Source organism: Balearica regulorum, chromosome 6 (assembly GCF_011004875.1).
Source record: "Balearica regulorum gibbericeps isolate bBalReg1 chromosome 6, bBalReg1.pri, whole genome shotgun sequence".
NCBI classification, from domain to species: Eukaryota; Metazoa; Chordata; class Aves; order Gruiformes; family Gruidae; genus Balearica; species Balearica regulorum.
This window is the reverse complement of record NC_046189.1, coordinates 15,977,099-15,994,993: the sequence shown is the minus strand read 5'-3', so window position 1 is coordinate 15,994,993 and position 17,895 is coordinate 15,977,099. Positions and strand designations below refer to the sequence as shown.

Here is a 17,895-nt window from a genome sequence, read left to right as displayed (position 1 = left end):
ATATCCCTATTTCCTCCCATTCTCTAACTGCCAATGGCATTTACTTGCAACTCGAAGTTTCTCCTCTAGAAAGCAGCATCTCCAACACCACAGCATCCCCCCAGCACTCAGTAGTCCAAAAGAAATGGCAGCTAAAGGCCCTATACCAATCTACACATTCTCTCCAGATTTTAAAACTCCATTGGCGTTTTGTTCTTTAGTGCAAAAAGGGCATGGTTTTCTGCCTTCTCCCACCAGTCTACACAGGTTTTCTCCCCATCTTTGCCCCACTCAGATTCAAGAGCTAATAATTCAAGACTGGCCTTGGCTTCTCCCACAACTTTAATCTGACCAGTTCAGTACGAAAGTGCTTCTAATTGCAGGAACTTCCCATTTTAATAAATGCAAGTTTCCAGTAGCCTCACTAGACCACACACATGAGATATAACATTATAGTGTATAATATAGACTATAGAACACAGGAGTAAAAAGGCCTCTAAGAATGCTCTGTAAAAATATATATAGCCTATATATTACCAAAAAAAGGCAATCATTTGTGGAATGTTTTTGTGATACCTATTGCCTTTTTGTCTTCTGAGTTACAACACTGTGTATGGTATACAAAATTGAACTTCTATAAGCAGCAGAAACAGATTGATTTTACCCTATTAAGAATGAAATGGCAAGATGTTAATGACCATAAATCCAAAGTAGAAAAATAGCTGCATTTCACAGGTAAAAAATATTTTTAAAGTCTAAAATTATAGAGCTGCCTTTATCATTGCAGCACATAACTAACAGAAGCAAATTAAACACATATATATATTATTCTGGTCACCTGAAATATCTAATGCAATGCCCCTCTCTCCCAACTTCAGCGCTCTTCTACTGTTCTCTGCTGCACCACCCTGTTAACATTAACTTCCATGGGATTTCTGTATCTACAGAAACACACACTCACACTACTGTGGTTACTTTTGTTAAACAAACCTGCACACCATAAAGTCACAGATCTGTAAAGGGTGTTGCAATGCCTATTCTCATCAAGCAATATTTAGAAAGAAATATCTGTTTAAAATGATATGAAAAGTTATACTATAGCTAAGAAATAGGTTGTCCTTTGAAAAAAGTATCAATGATTCCACAAAAAGCAGAGGACGCAGAAAATTCTGCTGTCCATCATACATATTCTTATATGTGTGTATACATACACATGTACGTGTGTGTATATAAGTATTGCTAAATATTCCAATTTTTTATATCTCGTTCAATTGCAATTCTCTAACATATTACACAGATGAATAAAAGGATAGAGATTCCTTGCATTCAGCATTTTTAATAGATTAATTCAATTTTTAGAATGACAAAAACAAGGCAAAGAGATCAAGAATAAGTTATCTATAGTTTGAGGCTGGACTTATTATATATAACACATTAGTCTATACTTGCTAGACAATGCTGTAATCTCTAAAGAAAGTATTTTCTCCACTTCTGTATGTGCATTAATCTCACTTTCAACATATTTGAAAGATCAGCCTTTATCTTTAATGGTTGCTTTTTGAAAAATAGAACAATGATCTCAATAGCAATTTACCCATGCTGCAAGTGACACATTCTATCTGTCCTTTCTAAACAAATACATAATCATTTAATCAAGTAACCCTAAGACCACGCACTGGAATCAGCACTGGAATATTTTATCAGTACCCATTTCCAGTTTCATTTGCAAAAATAATTAACTTATGGAATTACAATTATATAAAGAAGAAGTTATGTCGTTATCTGTCAAAAATAATGCTAGACGTAGCTCTTAATCATCTTTGGATACGCAAGATTCTGAAAAAATTTCTAAAAGCAGCATTACATGTAACATAACCTTTTCTAAAGTGAACAATTAATGTTCAAATCAGGCGAAGAGATGTATTTTTTTAAGACTTTAAGACAATCAGTCAGGATTTTTGCAGTGCTCCCCAAGTATGTGCTAGAAAATAAATGGCTACATAAAATGCACATGGCAAACAAAGATTTGGAAAAAAGTCTGATCTGTTTTGATTGCATAAGTAGCAATCTGCCAGCGCTAGTACTGGGGACATAGGATGAAGGATATAAAACATAACACATTACAGAATGCTAAGGTTTACATATTTTGGAAGTTTTTGGTCAAATCCTGTAAATAGGAGACTTGTTTTAGTGGAATCAAGATTCCACATGAGGGAATAAATACTAATAATCACTCTAAACCCCTTAGTCATACTGATATTCAAACAGAATCAGATTATTTGCTATTATTTAAGCATACCTGTACTGTTATGCAGTAAGCAGTACCTCATGCTTACAGAAAACTAAAGTTACCTTTAAAAAGGGGTCACTGAAATATTCCTCACAATGTGAGGCATGAAAAGTCATTAGAACAACGGAAGCTGTTCACAGTTTAGCAGGATTAGGCCTTTATTTCTTAAATAGGAAAGCAAATATTTTAAGTAACCAAAACACAATCTAATTTTCAAGACAATCACAGAAACTATTAAGTTGAATATGAGGTAGAACAGCAGGGAATTCAGAAGATAAAACTGCCAGGTGACTTTTGAAGTGGATAATGCACCACATTACAAGAATTAGACAAACAAAACCAATCAAAATGTGCTCTATCAATTACCAGAAATTCCTGTCCAGATTTAAAATACTGCAAGTCATCCCAACCCTGAAATTGAAGCGTTTTAATATCAGAAGAAGAAACAACAATTTCATATTTTCTGATAAAGTACATTGTTTCAGAGGAAGGGGAGAACCATAGAAGCCAATTCCTTACATTGGGGCTGCAGAATGGGGAGAAGAGAGAGGAAACTCTCTGGATCACCAATAATAAGCTGCAAACAAGAAAAATCAATGGTGGTCAAGACAAGACTCTGGTCAGTCCCCCTTGGGCTCCTAATTTGTTAGTATCACAGGCGACACCCTTCAAAACTTGCTTTTGCAAGTGCCTAACTTCATGCTCACCCCTACACAGATGCATCACCCTCTAGCTTAAGGGAACTTAAGTTCTGATGATGATATTCCTTTTCATTCCGCTTAGACCGTAGAGTTATGTCTTTATACCGTAAGAAATCAATTACTGTTCACTAAAACATAGCAGCCTACAAAAAGCATCTACCTGAAGATAATGAAGCCCACATCTGGTTAAGGATTCAAGAGAAAAGGAAAGTACAATTTCCTTCTAAATTCCTTAGGATGGACAAAATGTGTAATTCACATCTAAATCACAAGTATTTGCTTTCTTCTTTCTCACAAAACAAAAAGTAATCCTCAAATGAGCCACATGTCATTGAAATTTACTTTCCATACCTCTCAAGTATAATATTTACTTTGTCATATATCTCCATGATTATACTAACACCAGTAACAACAACAATTGAGTCTCACAAAACTAATGCCTCAAAAGGGATATTAAACAATCAGTGTAGAGTAAATAATTAGTTAAAATAAGTATATTATTCTGGAATTAATCTTTGGTTACAAGACATACAGTGAAAACATCAATCTATATTCACATAGCCTTTGAAATGCAGTCCTGGACATTTTATTGTAGAATCATGTGCCCCCGTCACTTGGATTAAACAAAATCCTTCAGCAAATTTTGTATCTAGGTTGTGAATCAACTAGAATAAGACAGGCACTGGAACAAGGCTCATCATCTGTTTACCCGATATTTCATGCATGCTGGCCAGCGTGTTGCTCTTCTTTAAACAGAGCCCATTCTCGAGAAGTTGGCATTTACTCGAAACAGTAAAGAAACCAAAATCCCTCATCAGAGTCCAGACAAATAAATTCAAGCCCACATAAGCCTTCTAGGTACTACATGGGACAGTACAGTGCACAGGACATGGTATTTGCACAACACAGATTCCATCAGTGTATTATTTCTCTTTCCACACCTTCAGGTCAAGATAACGAATTGTAATAATACAAGGTTCTACCAAGAGATCTCGTACTGCAGCTGCAGCTCCACCCTTTCACATATTGCACACAGCAATGACAGGGAATGCAAACAAAATATTGCTCAGAGTAATTGTAAATACATAAGAAACATCATATTATGAGTTTTCTTCTTTACATAAGAAGAGCCTGGAAAGTACATGGAACAAGTAGGCAGGTACTTGGGACTTCCCCCCCGCCCCCTCTTTTTGGCAAGTGGAAAAACCCTGCTATGGTTTACTTCTGCAAGTTAGCAATCACTTTTATTGTGAAAATGTAAGACAATTTTGTTTGAAGGACACTTCAAGATTTTTATCTTCAAATACAATTTTATACATGACTAAAAGCAGATTCACCAATTAATTTTCAGTAATTTTCTTTCAAGCTTGTTATTCATGTAAACAATTACAAAAAGCTAGAATTATTTTCAAAACGCATCAGTATGATGCAGGACTAGCGTATACTTGTATTTGCTTTGTCTAATGGAAAGAGCTTTTAGGCTGTGTAAAATGCTAGTGATGGAATTGTCAATCATTCAAACAAGTAAATAGCTTTTTCCCTCCAAATTATGCTTTCAGAAGATTTTCACAGCTACTTAACCTCAATCCCTCACTACTTGTGAATTGTTACTTCTGTTAAAGGTTCTTTCACTCGTGTCCAGAAATCTCCAGCTACTGGGAATGTTCTGAGATCCATGGGTCTGTGTATTTCTCCAGACTCTCTGAACTTGAACTTCAGACACTGAAATCTGGCAAGTACAGCCTTCCACCAACACCTGAATACTGTTTTATATATCAAGCCCAGCCAGGTCAACTGTCATCTGAAGAACACTTAGAAGCCTACAGCCTGCTGGCTGGAATTCAGGAAGCTCCTTTCTCCATGTAACACAAGAAGCTATGCTTAAAAGCACACATAAAGTTACTTGTTACTCCAGTATTAATCTGAGTATCATATTGCCAGTTTTAAAATGGGAATAGAAATATCTCTTTGTTTCAGAGGGATGTTGTGAAAATCAGCTAGATGATACTTACAAACCTTTTGTACATTCATGCTAAGCACCACAAAGGCCAATAAAATTAACAGTTCTGTGTTCATTCTGTGCTAAGGACAGAGAGCAGAAAAAGCACTGACTACTCTTCAAACCATGAAAAAAATATAAATAATAGCTTTGCACTAAATGTATACAAACTTTTAATTAATATATTTTATATATTAAAACACATACGTAACACACGATGATAACAGCTGCTAATTTTTAAAAATTGCACAAGCAGCTGTGATTTCTTAATATCAGGAGTAATTTCCTATTAATCTTAGCAAAGCTACTTCAGTCAAATTCTTTGTGATTAGAAGGCACCTTGAACTAAAACACAACAGTCTGGACTAAACAATCTGGACCAAACCACAAGTATAGTGCATGGTGACAAATGGTATATACACTAAGAAAAGATGTTTGGGTTAGTATTTTCAGAATATTCGAAGTTTGTGGAGCATTCTAAGAGCACAGTGTAACAGATGGATGGAGAGAGTGTGTCCTGATAAATTACACACATCTCTCTTCCTATTTGAATTGTAAATACCATGTTGATACAAGTTACTCTGTGAATAAGTTGCAGTACACACTTACATAATCTTCTGCTAATGTGAAGTGTTGAAAAAAATGCTTGCTGTTAGCTAGAAGCATGACAGAGTGATTTGAATGCAAGTAAAAAGCAGTTAATACTGGATATTGTCTTTGTAAACAGATTTTGATGGATTTAGCTCTATCGTTTATAAACCAAGAGACTAAACATAAAGTGCAATTAGGATATTGAATGTCTTCAGTACCAAATCCCTTATGAATTGCTACATGAAATACGGAAGCTGTCAGTCAGAATTAATAAATATTGCATTTTAGTATTTTATAAAAACAACAGGTTTTTCCCTACTATTCTCTATTAATACAAATGTGGGAAACATTCCATTTCCCAGTTCCTTGAAATAAAGGTATCCAGCACAGTGAATATGAGGCTGGAAAGTTGAAATTAGTCTGCTTTTAACTCTGATCCAGACTTTCACTCTTACTTTGGGTGAGTCCAGCTGCATCCAGACTGAAGCTGGGAATGCTTCCCATCTTATAGATTTGCATGCGCGTCTTGACTGTGTAACGGGAGGAGACTGGGTGAGCACTATCACCTGAAAGTATCACAGGCAGGAAACCCAGTCACACAGGATGGAAGTGACGTCATGCAGTGCAGGTGCAGCCTTAAACAATCTGTCTTGCACAAAAACCTTGCTAAATTCTAAAGCCTCTTTATTTAGTGAGGAAAGGCAATCAATGGGTTAAGGACTAAAATTAAATAATGACCATAGCCATGAACCATAAGCTACTGTAACATTATGCAAGGTCTGTTGTCTGGTGTCAACTGACAACGCAGCTAGCTAGTTAGAAATCATGGCTAAAAAAGTTATTACTGCGTGACCCATATATTATGTGCTCCCTGACATGTGGCAGGAAGTTATATGCAATATACAGACTTTCACAAACACATGTAAAATCCTGTATTCTGACCTTCTTCTCAAAAATTTCATGTTTCCACACTGCCTGCACAAGTAGAATGCCTCAAAATGCACGTACTCAAACCCTTCCTCTGTGTCACTGCGCTCTCAGGGTCTTGAGAGCTCTTTAGAAAAGAAATGTCATAAATTGCCTTTTACTACCTAAGCACAAGATTGAAAAATCCTCTACTGTACACCTTCCATAGTATTAAAAAAATACAGATAATGGTAAGGTAGAATTGACTTTATGAATTGAGAAATTTCTAAAGATGTTTGCAAATAAGTGTCCTACAGTACTGTGATATTTTCTTTTCTATCTCAGAGCCAGAAGATATTTTACTTTAAATTACTCATTAATAGAAATAGTTCTATTATCTTTGTAAAGCCATTTCTCTCAATGCAGAAAACTGTGAGATGGGCTCCCTCTAGAGTCTTATCTCTGATACAAACTTTGAATTATAAAAAGATTGCATAGGTCATTTACATGTGCCAACATCCTACTTAGTGCAAAAAACCTTCACATTCCCAGTTAAATAAGTTTATGTATTTGTATAGATCAATTAAATTCTTAAGGCAGTGCAGCAAATTTTGCTCTTCCATATATCTGTCACATGATCCAAATAAATTTTGAGATATTTCAAAAACCTGAAGCAAAGCTTATAAGTGGAATCCTCTATCTGTATATCAAAAAAATTATCTCTTTATTTAAATGCATTATGTATATCTAAAAATATACCTTTTTCTTTGAACACCTTTTAAAGTTGTTTCAGTAATTCAAGCAGAACTCAGAGCAACCTGGAATTTGATCTTGTTTGATTCAGGTCAGTGGATGCTTTCCCATAAGAACATGCAAGCAGATCATTGGCTCCACAGTACCTAGAGAAGGGCATAAAAAGGGTGGATGGACAACTTTTGCCATCAGTTAGTGAAAATTGTATTATAACCCGTACTCATGGAAGACAGTGAGTGTGGAGGGGAGATGGTGAGCAACAGAGTGAGACTGGGCTGTGTCTTCTTTCCCCCACCAAATACGCCAGGGAAGCAGAGCTTAAGCAGCATAGATGGGGTAGTAGGCTGAACCAGGAAAAAGACTGGCATCATTAGTTTTTCTTCCCTAAGCAAAGGGAAATCATATTGTGAATCTCAGGATACAGTCCCTGACACAATTCCATGAGCAGCTCTGTGCAAATATATAGTACCTTTTTCTCCACCTAATACAAGCAGCAGTGATGAATCCTAGGAATAGAACAATTTTACAACAATGAACTGTTTCATCTTATTTTCTGTAAACTGGTAAAACAAAAGAAACAAACAACTGAAAAAAAATGGTTTTGAATGTATAAAATCCCAGTAAATCTAGCACCTTCCCAGCCTTGTGTTTCTGTGTTCTTTTGTTTCCCACTCATTGGGAAAGAAAACACAAGACTTTGCCTTCAGAAAAATATATTATATTGTATATGTGACAGCCTCGTCTAGAACGAAGAGATTATTACTTCCTCATAAATCTGACAATTACAATTATGTAATTAACACAGCTGCACATATAAAAATTACAATCAAAATAAACATGTGGATTACAATCTGACATTGACAGAGATAACAACAAACCATAAATGCTTCCCTCACTCCCTAATGCCAGTATTCACACTCTTGTTTTGCTCTACAGTTCTAAATCTAAATCTCATACTGGTTTAAAAAAACAAACAAACAAACAAAAAAAAAACCCAACTAGCACACCACTAGATTAAGGTGGCTATTAAGTATTCTTCAGAACAGTTAAGAATAGTTTTCAGGCTTTTTCTTTCCCCCGCTGCAAATTATCTGTTAACTTACATTTTCCCTTTGCTGTGTACTAGGTGGATTGCTAGGGCTGACATTATAGTCATCCTCTGCAGAGTCTGGCAAGGTATAACGAGTAAAGAGTCTGATGCCTTGACTATCTCAGCCTTCCTTAAATGCTTTAGGCTGAGAACAGAAAACTGTCTATACAATCTCTTAAAAAACAGTGGCACTGCTTAAAAGAATATGTGGAATGGCATCATGCAGTCCCTTAGGCTTTTGATACATATATGCCAGAGTTCAGTTAGTTAATAGGACTACAAGCTTACAGAGCAACAATATTCTAAAAAAGTTTCTAATTTTTTTAAATCACCTTATATTAGTGAGTAAGCACCAAGACAAATAGAAATAAATGCATTATGTCATATTTTCCTTTCTTTATGCTTCAGTGCAAAATTACGTGGGTAATTACATCAAATTTTCATTACTAATGAAGTTAAGACTTCCTTCTAGTTTCACCTATTAATAAAACAAGCTAGCATCTGTTATTATGGGTTGAAAAGGATTATCAGATATTACATACAACATCACATAAGTTTTTTAACACAAAATTAATTCAGGGCCTTCTATAAAGCTCAGTCTGCCTTGAATTCGTATTAGCTTCCTTTCTTTGTCCAGGTCCTGCAGCTCCCCACAAGCTGTGTAAAAGATGGGCTTGGGGTTTTTTTTAGTATGCTTAGAGGGTAAGTTTTTGAAAAATAATCAAAGGAATGTATCACTACCAACATCAATTTCTTCAGGGAGAACCCCTTTTAGTAGCTCCATATTTTATTAAAAGGGTTTCAGTCAACATTCATCCCAAAACCTGAATATACTGCATCTCACAATACACCATCAGAATTCATAGTAACATTTAGTCTGTGATTAAAATAATTTTATGACAACATCCTACAAAAAATATGTTCAAACGAATAAATTAAGTAGTTACTTTAAACCACTTGTCTATAGATTTCCTTAGGAAATCAGCAGCCAAGCCACTATCCTACCTCCAGCTGGGTAACTTTGCAGCTCCAAGCTCTTACTGCAACTAGTCCAGCACACCATTTGGCCTGGGGCTGAGCCAAGGCTAGGCATTTAATATTCCTAACCCAAAACCAATGCAGCACACTTCTGGGAGCTCTAATTTGTAAGGTAGACAGGATGCAGTCAAAGCAGAGGGTTCTGAGCATTAACTTGCTGCATCCTCGCTAAGATAAGCAGCATGTTTTCTCCCTTCCTAGGAGGCAACAGTTAAAAACACCCCTTTCAGCTGAGCCTGGTACCTTCTGATCCAACACTCATCATAAGGTTAATATTGCCACTGAGATCAGTGCAATTGCACGAGCACAGCTCCTCCGTGCTGCAGTCCATTTCAGATGACCACCTGCAGTCAAACATCCTTGACTTTACCAGTGACAGCCCAGACCGTAACAGGGAAGCAGGTCCAGGTGGGACCTGGGCCTAGGTGGGACCCGTACCCCCCAGGTCCCGCTGCAAGGCCACGTGCACTGGCAATGCCCTTCCCAAACAAAACTGAGATCTGCCTGCATCTCAGTTCTGTCATTGTTTCAGGGCAGGACCGAGCTGCTGGAGTGCAGGCCCACGGCTGCCCGCGCCTGCCGTCCCCCAGCACAGCCACATGGCTCAGCTTCAACTACAGCAGTGGTTGAATACAGATAATTGTTGTTTACTCTAAAAGCAACTACAAAGCTCTTAGTAAATATCGCATTTTTGAACAACTGCCAAGCAGTTAAAAACTGCTTACATATTTACAATAAATATCACAGACAGTCAGGATTGAAGCATGTTGATTTGCAATCTATGTATGAATGCTAGTTTACATAACAAAAATGAATCACAGTAACTTTGGCTTCCACCACATTCTCATAAATTCTTGGATCACGTTAATACATTATGGCATTTCTACAGCTGTTAAATCTATTACCTCAATTGTACAGACTTAAGTTCTGCAAACATTCATACACACAAACATCCCTTTTTTTTTTTAAGTATAAAGCACTTCAGTGCATTCATGGGTCTTTTTTTAATAAACAAACGCACATGAATGCAAAGTGCCTACAGAACTGAGACCATGTGTGCTAAACAGTTTCCTCTTACTTTGAAAAGTATTTTTTTCATAATAGCCCTACTAATATCCTTATAATTTGCTTATAAGAAATCATATATTATTACAACATTTCACCTTAAACATAAATTGAGGACAGAGTTAAAATCAAACATAAGCATTATTTTTTTTCTTAATTCAAATACCACTAGTAAAGAAATTGAAGTAAGCTGAGACTTCCAGAGTTGTGAAGAGGACACTGTGACAATTCCTAGTGAGTTCAATGAAACTGCTCCAGCTCACACCACAGGGAAAGCAGTTCTCTGTTCAGGATCCAGCCCAGCAACCAGACTGGGCATTTAAAACACTACATTTTTACTTTAGCACATACGGTTATTGTAAGAGTCTCAAGTGCAAACTTACTGAACTGATAGATGCTAAAAGCTAGTGTTTGTTAAACATCTTCACTTTATTACAATTCCAGCATAGAAGTTAAAACTGTATGATGATTCAGAGCACGAATTAAGAATCTATTTATGGATCATGAATTTTAACAGGAGCACAGGGAGCAATTTTAAAGGAATATAGATAAAAATAATGCCATTAGCATCAGTTTTAAATTAATGAGCCAAGTTTAGTTGGCTATCATTCCTCAGGCCAATTAAGGATATCTGAATGTGAATCACAAGAAATTTAAAATAATATATTTGGTTTATCCATCAGGCTTTTTAAACATTTTCTTTTCATCAGAAATTATAAATACAAAGTAAATAAATGGACTATGCAAATAAATCACTTTTAAATTCTCTGTACTATCTCAAAGGCTTAAACTGCAGCACCCTGAACCATCAGATGTATAAAGAGTGATATATATCTTATCAGTGGAAATGAATGCTTTTTTCTCACAATGCCACCTTCAGAAATCAAACTAAGCATGATGCCTAATACAAAAATCCCATTGTATGTTAAGACAGCTACAATATAGGTAGAAGAGGTCATGTTAATACAGCACATAACTGTATGGAATTCGATGTTCCAGTTATTCTAGAACATGTCTATAATGAATAAACCTTTACCTACTTGCAAGGGGGAAGGGGCAGCATCATCACTGCAAACACTAGTCAAACACCTGTTTCATCCTTCAGTGGTAAAATACTAAATAAAACCAAAGGAATGACCTATGTGCCCCAAGGGAGGATGATTTTAAATCTCAGTGACAACAGAACAGTTGTGTTTCTAGTCTGCAAACAAGCTGCCACACAGTTTGCTCCTACTATGTATGACAATATGTAGAGATTTGTTCAAGACGTATGGTTTCCACTACATGCTGTATGTTACGGTTCACTTTAGAAGAAATGCAACAGCCATGAGGAAATAATGAGGCACAAAGACAAGCAGAATGCAAATGTGACAGACTTCAGCCCCATCACAAACTCCTTGCTCTGAAGAGCATTTACAAGAATAACGCTCATGACGTCAAAGGAATTATTTTTGTGAATAAATGCTCATCGGTGAGAGTGAAATTCACAACCTAAGCCATTAATATGAAAAATACTAATCTTTAAATAACTAACCCAACATGACCCTAGCAGTCAGTTACACTGCTTTCGACAAGCATGATTTGATACCTCTAACCTAAAAATGTCCAACTCTGCCTCCTCCAACCCAATTTGCCTAATCACTGACTCTTCTTTCTCCTTTTTATCTTTTGTCTCTACTTCCTGTGAGTAGAGCCTTTCCTAGTCCAAGTAGTTAAATCTGGACTAAAGGGTCTACAGGGAATAACTGCACTCTCTAAAAAGCACAATACTGGGACATAATGCCGAGGAATGAGAAAGCTGCATGGTGAAGGGAGGAAGTAGGACAAATACAGACTTGTCTTATTTCATCCTAATTCATATCATCAGCTTAAAGTTGAACAATTTGACTTGCTGTTCATGGGCCAAAGCCATAGTACATAGTTTGTGAAGATGGAAAAACCTTAGTATCGCAGTAAGAATGCTTTGTTTTGTTTCCAAACAGCTCAGAATTGCTGAAAAGAGGCTAGTGCAGCATCCAAAGTGGCAAAAGGCAGAATCAGAGTAGGATGAGAAAAATCTGAAACCCCCAAAGGGAAGTTTAAATGATAAATGAGAAGAAGCAAGCCTATCTTGTATATTGACTAAATACTGTGAACATTAAGAATGGCTTCCATTTGTTTGCTTTTTTTTTTTTTTTGGTACATTGATAGATGACTGCCACTGCTATTCTCTCCAAAATGACACATCCATCATCATTTTTGAAGGTTTCTGCTTTGGTTTTAGACTTTTTTGAAGAGCTAGAGTGTTGTTATTCTTCTGCTGTCTTTAATAAAAACTCCTTCAAGGATACTAGGAACTGAATCATCACTATTTAAAACATCAAATGTTGAAATGTTCAGATGACTCCACCATCTGCTGCACTGTGGTGGTTTGCATGCCTCCCATATAGGAAGTCTCACTTCAGGAGATGCAGAGCTCTTTAAGACCCAGTCAAGTTTATGGATGCATTGTATACAAATTAGTCTCCCTTGTCCTTTTATTATTACTGAATTAGGAGAAACTGTTAAGCCATGACAGAGTAGGGGAACACAGGAGTTTTGGAATCAAATCTGTCAAAATTTTTAACCTTTTAGTGTACTATAGTGATGTCATCTCTGAACGTCTCTTCAGCTAAGGAGTCTGAAAATACTATCAAATATTGTATCTCGAAGCTTATTTTTCAAAACAATTTATCCCATTTAGACTTACAAAAGCATTGGTTTTAACACTTCATGTTCATATAACAATGTCTGTATATATTAAACTGTGCATTAAAACAGGTATAAAGATTTCTGGGAGGCCATTAGGAAACAAAATGAGGTGCAAATCCCTGGAACATACAAGAGGAAAAAAAATTTATAGCACCATTATCAGGAATTCGAAAGATCAACCACTGGCAGACCAAGTCAGGCAGAAACTACATTTTTGCATTCAAGATCTGTAAAGAAACCCTTAAACTGTGAAGTATACATTACAGGAAACTTCTGCCCCCACAGTCATACTTCATTTTATCTCCTCATCTTTTCTAAACTGTAACAGAAACTGTCCTTCTGACAAGCACCTTGCAAACAGTTTTTCAATTGCATCAGAGAAACTCCAAATACACTTGAAAGTTATGGTCAAATAAAGCTCTGCCCGTTTATAAGACCAAACTCCATTTACAGAAGATTTTGAAAGTTTCCTAATGAGGCTATGGAATTCCTGGTGGGCTCCTTTGAACTTTTAGGATTTAGTTTGGATTTGGTGGGTGGCTTTCATTCGTGCAAGGGTTCCCCAGGAATTCTGCCACCGGGTGTGACTGAAGAGACATATCCTTTCTGCTCACACTCCTTCTCCTGCCATCTCCACATAACATGAGTTCATGTTGACTCTTTAGCAGCCTGCAACAGCAATTAGTTTGCAGACACCATGGCCTGAAAGAGCTGTATCCTATGACACTTTCAGCTACTAAGCATTGATGAAATAGTTTGCAGGGAAAGGCCTGGCAGATGAATAGAAAAAAATAAAACTCAGTTCCTCCTAAATTATCCACCATGCATCATACAGAAACCTTCAAACTGCCACAGTCTACTTTAGCTTTTGATCTTCTTTAAACTGCTAGTAAGAACAAAAGACTTAAACTACAAAAATCAGTAAGTTAAAGTTCAAAATGTGCTAAAAATGAACAGAAATTCTGCTCGAAATTCTCTTCATTAACAATTATTGCATATTTCACTGCAGAAAAAGAAAAGTAAGTCCTTAGGAAAGCTGAATGCTAATTTTAAAGCAATCAAAATGCATAGATGTTTTAAATTTCAAGAAATGGCTCTGTAACATCTTGACTATTTAAAAAGAAGCAGATGGTTTACATGGCTTTACTGCTTAATTAAACATTTTATATATTCTATAAAACATTTTATATTTCAAATATTCTGTAAACATTTTATATATTCTATAAAATCATACCTGATGTCATTCTTTCCAATGGGCTTTCTAAATTTGAATTACAAAGTAATTGTATATATGTACCATATTAACCAGAAAATTAATTAAAATATTCATATCCAACCTAGTTTCTATTTTCTAATACATGTGAAAAATCTAATTGTCCACCTCTTTCCTATTTCCTCTTCATGATAACAGTAACATTTTTTCATAATTCTACTGGGTTCCTTTATTTTAAATAGTCCTAATTTAAAAGCCAGTATTTTAGATTTTCCCTTCCTATCCTCTTTACAAAAAAACCCAAAAATAGCGAAACAGGAGCACTAGGATGGAATTTATTTTATGACAACCTCAAAACCAACTCCAAACAAGATATAGGTATGGATGCCACTATGATAGTAAGATACAACTACTGATGAGTGTGCAAGATCTGAGAGAGATGATAATGAAGAAGGTTTAAAGAAATTGCTTAGAATTCATGTCATGAAAGACAGACAACTGGTAAAAGGTATGCTGTCCCCAAGTTCCCCAGAGGAAAATAAAATCAGGTTACGTAGTTCCACAAAGCTACAATCGCACAGTTGGAAGAAAGAGAGGGATGCAAAGAAAAGACTGGGCACAGTGGGTAAAGTTTTCATAAAATCTTTACCGAGTATAAATTTGATGCAGTAATTCCAGCAAAAGGAAGGGTTTCACAACTATTATTTATAGTTACTGGCATGACTGTTTAAAGCTGATTCAAAACAAACATAGTGAAAGGTAGAAATAGACAAAACAACAATATAATCACTGAGCCAGGGGCTTGTTTAACTGTGTGACTACTAAAGACAAGCTTAGATTAGAATTAACTTCATTGTGTTCTGTGGTTTATAGTTCAAATTGGCAAGAAAAGGTAACACCATTCACTGTGTGCATAAATGGCCCTGCTCATTTACACTTCAGTACAATACTTACGTAAGCAGACGACAAATGCCTATCACAAAGTGAAGCATGAAGTTGCTTTTAAGTGACTTGTGAGTCATGTCATTACACTTTCCACGTAAATCAAAAGCTCCAGCACTAGGGCATGTTGCACACTTTAAGCTACAGCAGCTTTTCCTGGTTCTTTCTGGGCACTTTGTTCAGCACTCTGCGGCTCAGAGTTCCACAAAATTTTGGGGGCCTTGCCTGCTCCTCTTGACCCAACACAAGCCTCCACCAATGAGCAGGGGAGCAAACCAAAACATTAATAGACATTCCTTAATTGATGAAATGCAGCAATGTCACAGCACAGTTCTTTATATATGACCAGTACAGTGTAGAAAGATAAATAACCTATTTTTCCATCTAGACATGCAGACATGTATTTTGATAAAAATAGCAGTTGCAAAAAAACCCAAAAAACTGAAGCATTTTATTGAGTAAATCAGAATATCAACTTGAAAAACAACTGCAGTAATATGATAAAACTAGGATAGTTAGCTGTTAAAGTGATCAGAATCCTTATACTATGTAAGAGTGTCTGCTCCCTATCTCCTTTAACACTCAAATCAGGCATTCAAAACCACAGACAAAAAGAACAGCAGAATAACTCATGGAACTCACTACCATTAGGAACTAAAGCAATACTTTGCGAATATTTTTAGACTTGCATTGTTTTCAAAAAAAGAACATTAAATTAAGTTAAAGTTTTAATCATTACTGAAGATCAAGAAATGCCTATTCCTGTATTCATCTAGCTAAAGAAGAGAGCTTTTACACTTTTCCACAATACATCGTGCATTGCCTTCTAGCTGCATGTGTTCAGAGAGAGAACTGATTTCGCTTACCTAGCAGTTGCGTATATTCCTCTAAGTGAAGCTTGGGCTGAAAAAAAGGAAGAAACACATAACAGTTAGTTACAGTAAACTAACTTAGGACTGACACATTTCATATGTCTTAGCATGCATTATTTCCTTAATACCCCTGAGAGACTTTATGTATCATTATCTGTTAAATTAACTTTTAACGATTGCAGGACAATATCTCCACCTCATCTAGAAGATCTCAAGTCACTGAATGCACACATAAAGAGATAAATGTTGCAACAAAAAGCCAGTCCTTTTATAAGAAGTCTCATTTAAATGCTGAAAATTACAAACAAAGGAACCATCCACTAACCTACCTTGTGACATAAGCATTAGGAAGGAAATATAAATGTTCAGCAGGTATGCTTTTCACCATTAGTTTGACAGATGTTTTGATTTCTGTATATTTCTAGTAACATGAGAAAAATAAACTAATTTCTCAGGTACACTCTACTAGACATAAATATTTTGTCTTTGTTGACTAAACAGTTTTTTCCCAAATATTTCACAATGGAAACATTTGTTCAGATAGCTAAGACTGAGAAGCAAACACAAAAAGCATGAATCAATTAATTTTCAATGAGCCTTAGGTGCTTCTATGTCAGTTTGACATAGGCTGAAGTATCTAACTCACGTTTCGTTTTGTCTACGTAAACAAGACTAAGTTCAGAGAGTGAACTGTAAGGCTACTTGGTGTAATTTCAAGCAAAGCAAGCGCGTGGAGGGACGAACTGGAAGAAATTCTGGATGATAGGCATTGCTATATAATCCAGAATTATCTTTAAAAAAGATAATTCTTGCAAAGATTTCTTGTAATGTATATGCAATGTATATGTATTTGAGAACCGGTTTCCAGGCTCTGTTCGTAAAACCAAATGTTTTGTCTCCACAAATAACAACTAGCAGCAAGCACAGTAGCTCTTAGCCACACTTGAACTTTGAAAAGCAGCCCACCCCACGCCCCGCAGCCCCCTTCCACTTCCCAGCCCCTTCAGAACCCTGGGCCCGAGGTCCGGTACTGGGCTGTCAGCCGGACCTTGGAGGGGAGGAGCCCCCCCTGCGCCCTCCAGGAGGGATCCAGCAACCCCATTACATTTGTGTGGTATTTTCTGTGCTGTCTGCCCGACGGGAAGCCTCTGGCAACATCTTAGGCTTGTTTGTTTTCAGACATTTACGCTGCTGTGGACGTGTGTGGTGAGAGGCAAGTGATCGACTGTGAGGAGACCACCGCGGTCCGTCTGCCCACCCTTGGGAGCCTCTCCCCAGCACCAGCCTCACCGAGGGCAGCTCCTCGAGCTGCAGAGAAAGGCCCCTGAGGAAATGGAATGTCTTTCATCTGCAGAGACCTGTGAGGCATCTTCGGACACGGTTCTGGGCTCAGGTGAGGGCACAGACTGGAGCCTGCGGCGGGCTCTCCTCAGACAGCCGCTCTCCCCCTTCACCCTACCACCTTTATCCCCAGACCCCTCGGCCCGCCGAGAGCTCCCTGGGCACGCGGCTGGGCTCTCCTGCGTAACGCCTGCCTTCGGCCACCGCCGTGGTGCTGACCACCCCGCAACAGCCCCAGCCGCCACCGTCGGCAGCGCAGGCTGCCGAAGACAGGGGGCGGCAGCCGAGGCTGGGCAGAGGGCGGGCCCGGCTGTGGAAGGGGCGGACCGGGACTGGGGCGCTCCGGCAGGGAGCGGCTGGGAGGAGCTGAGACCCCGCCCGAGGC

At 37.4% G+C, this 17,895-nt stretch overlaps 1 long non-coding RNA gene across 1 annotated transcript in view; it reads right to left on the bottom strand.

Moving 5' to 3' along the window:
* Window positions 1-17,895, bottom strand: part of LOC142602339 (uncharacterized) — a 45,499-nt gene extending 27,604 nt beyond the window's left edge. The window contains exons 1-2 of the long non-coding RNA XR_012836063.1: window positions 17,528-17,895; window positions 16,164-16,200 (exon numbers count right to left, since the gene is read on the bottom strand). This is a non-coding gene — a long non-coding RNA (uncharacterized LOC142602339). The remainder of the gene's footprint in view (window positions 1-16,163; window positions 16,201-17,527) is intronic.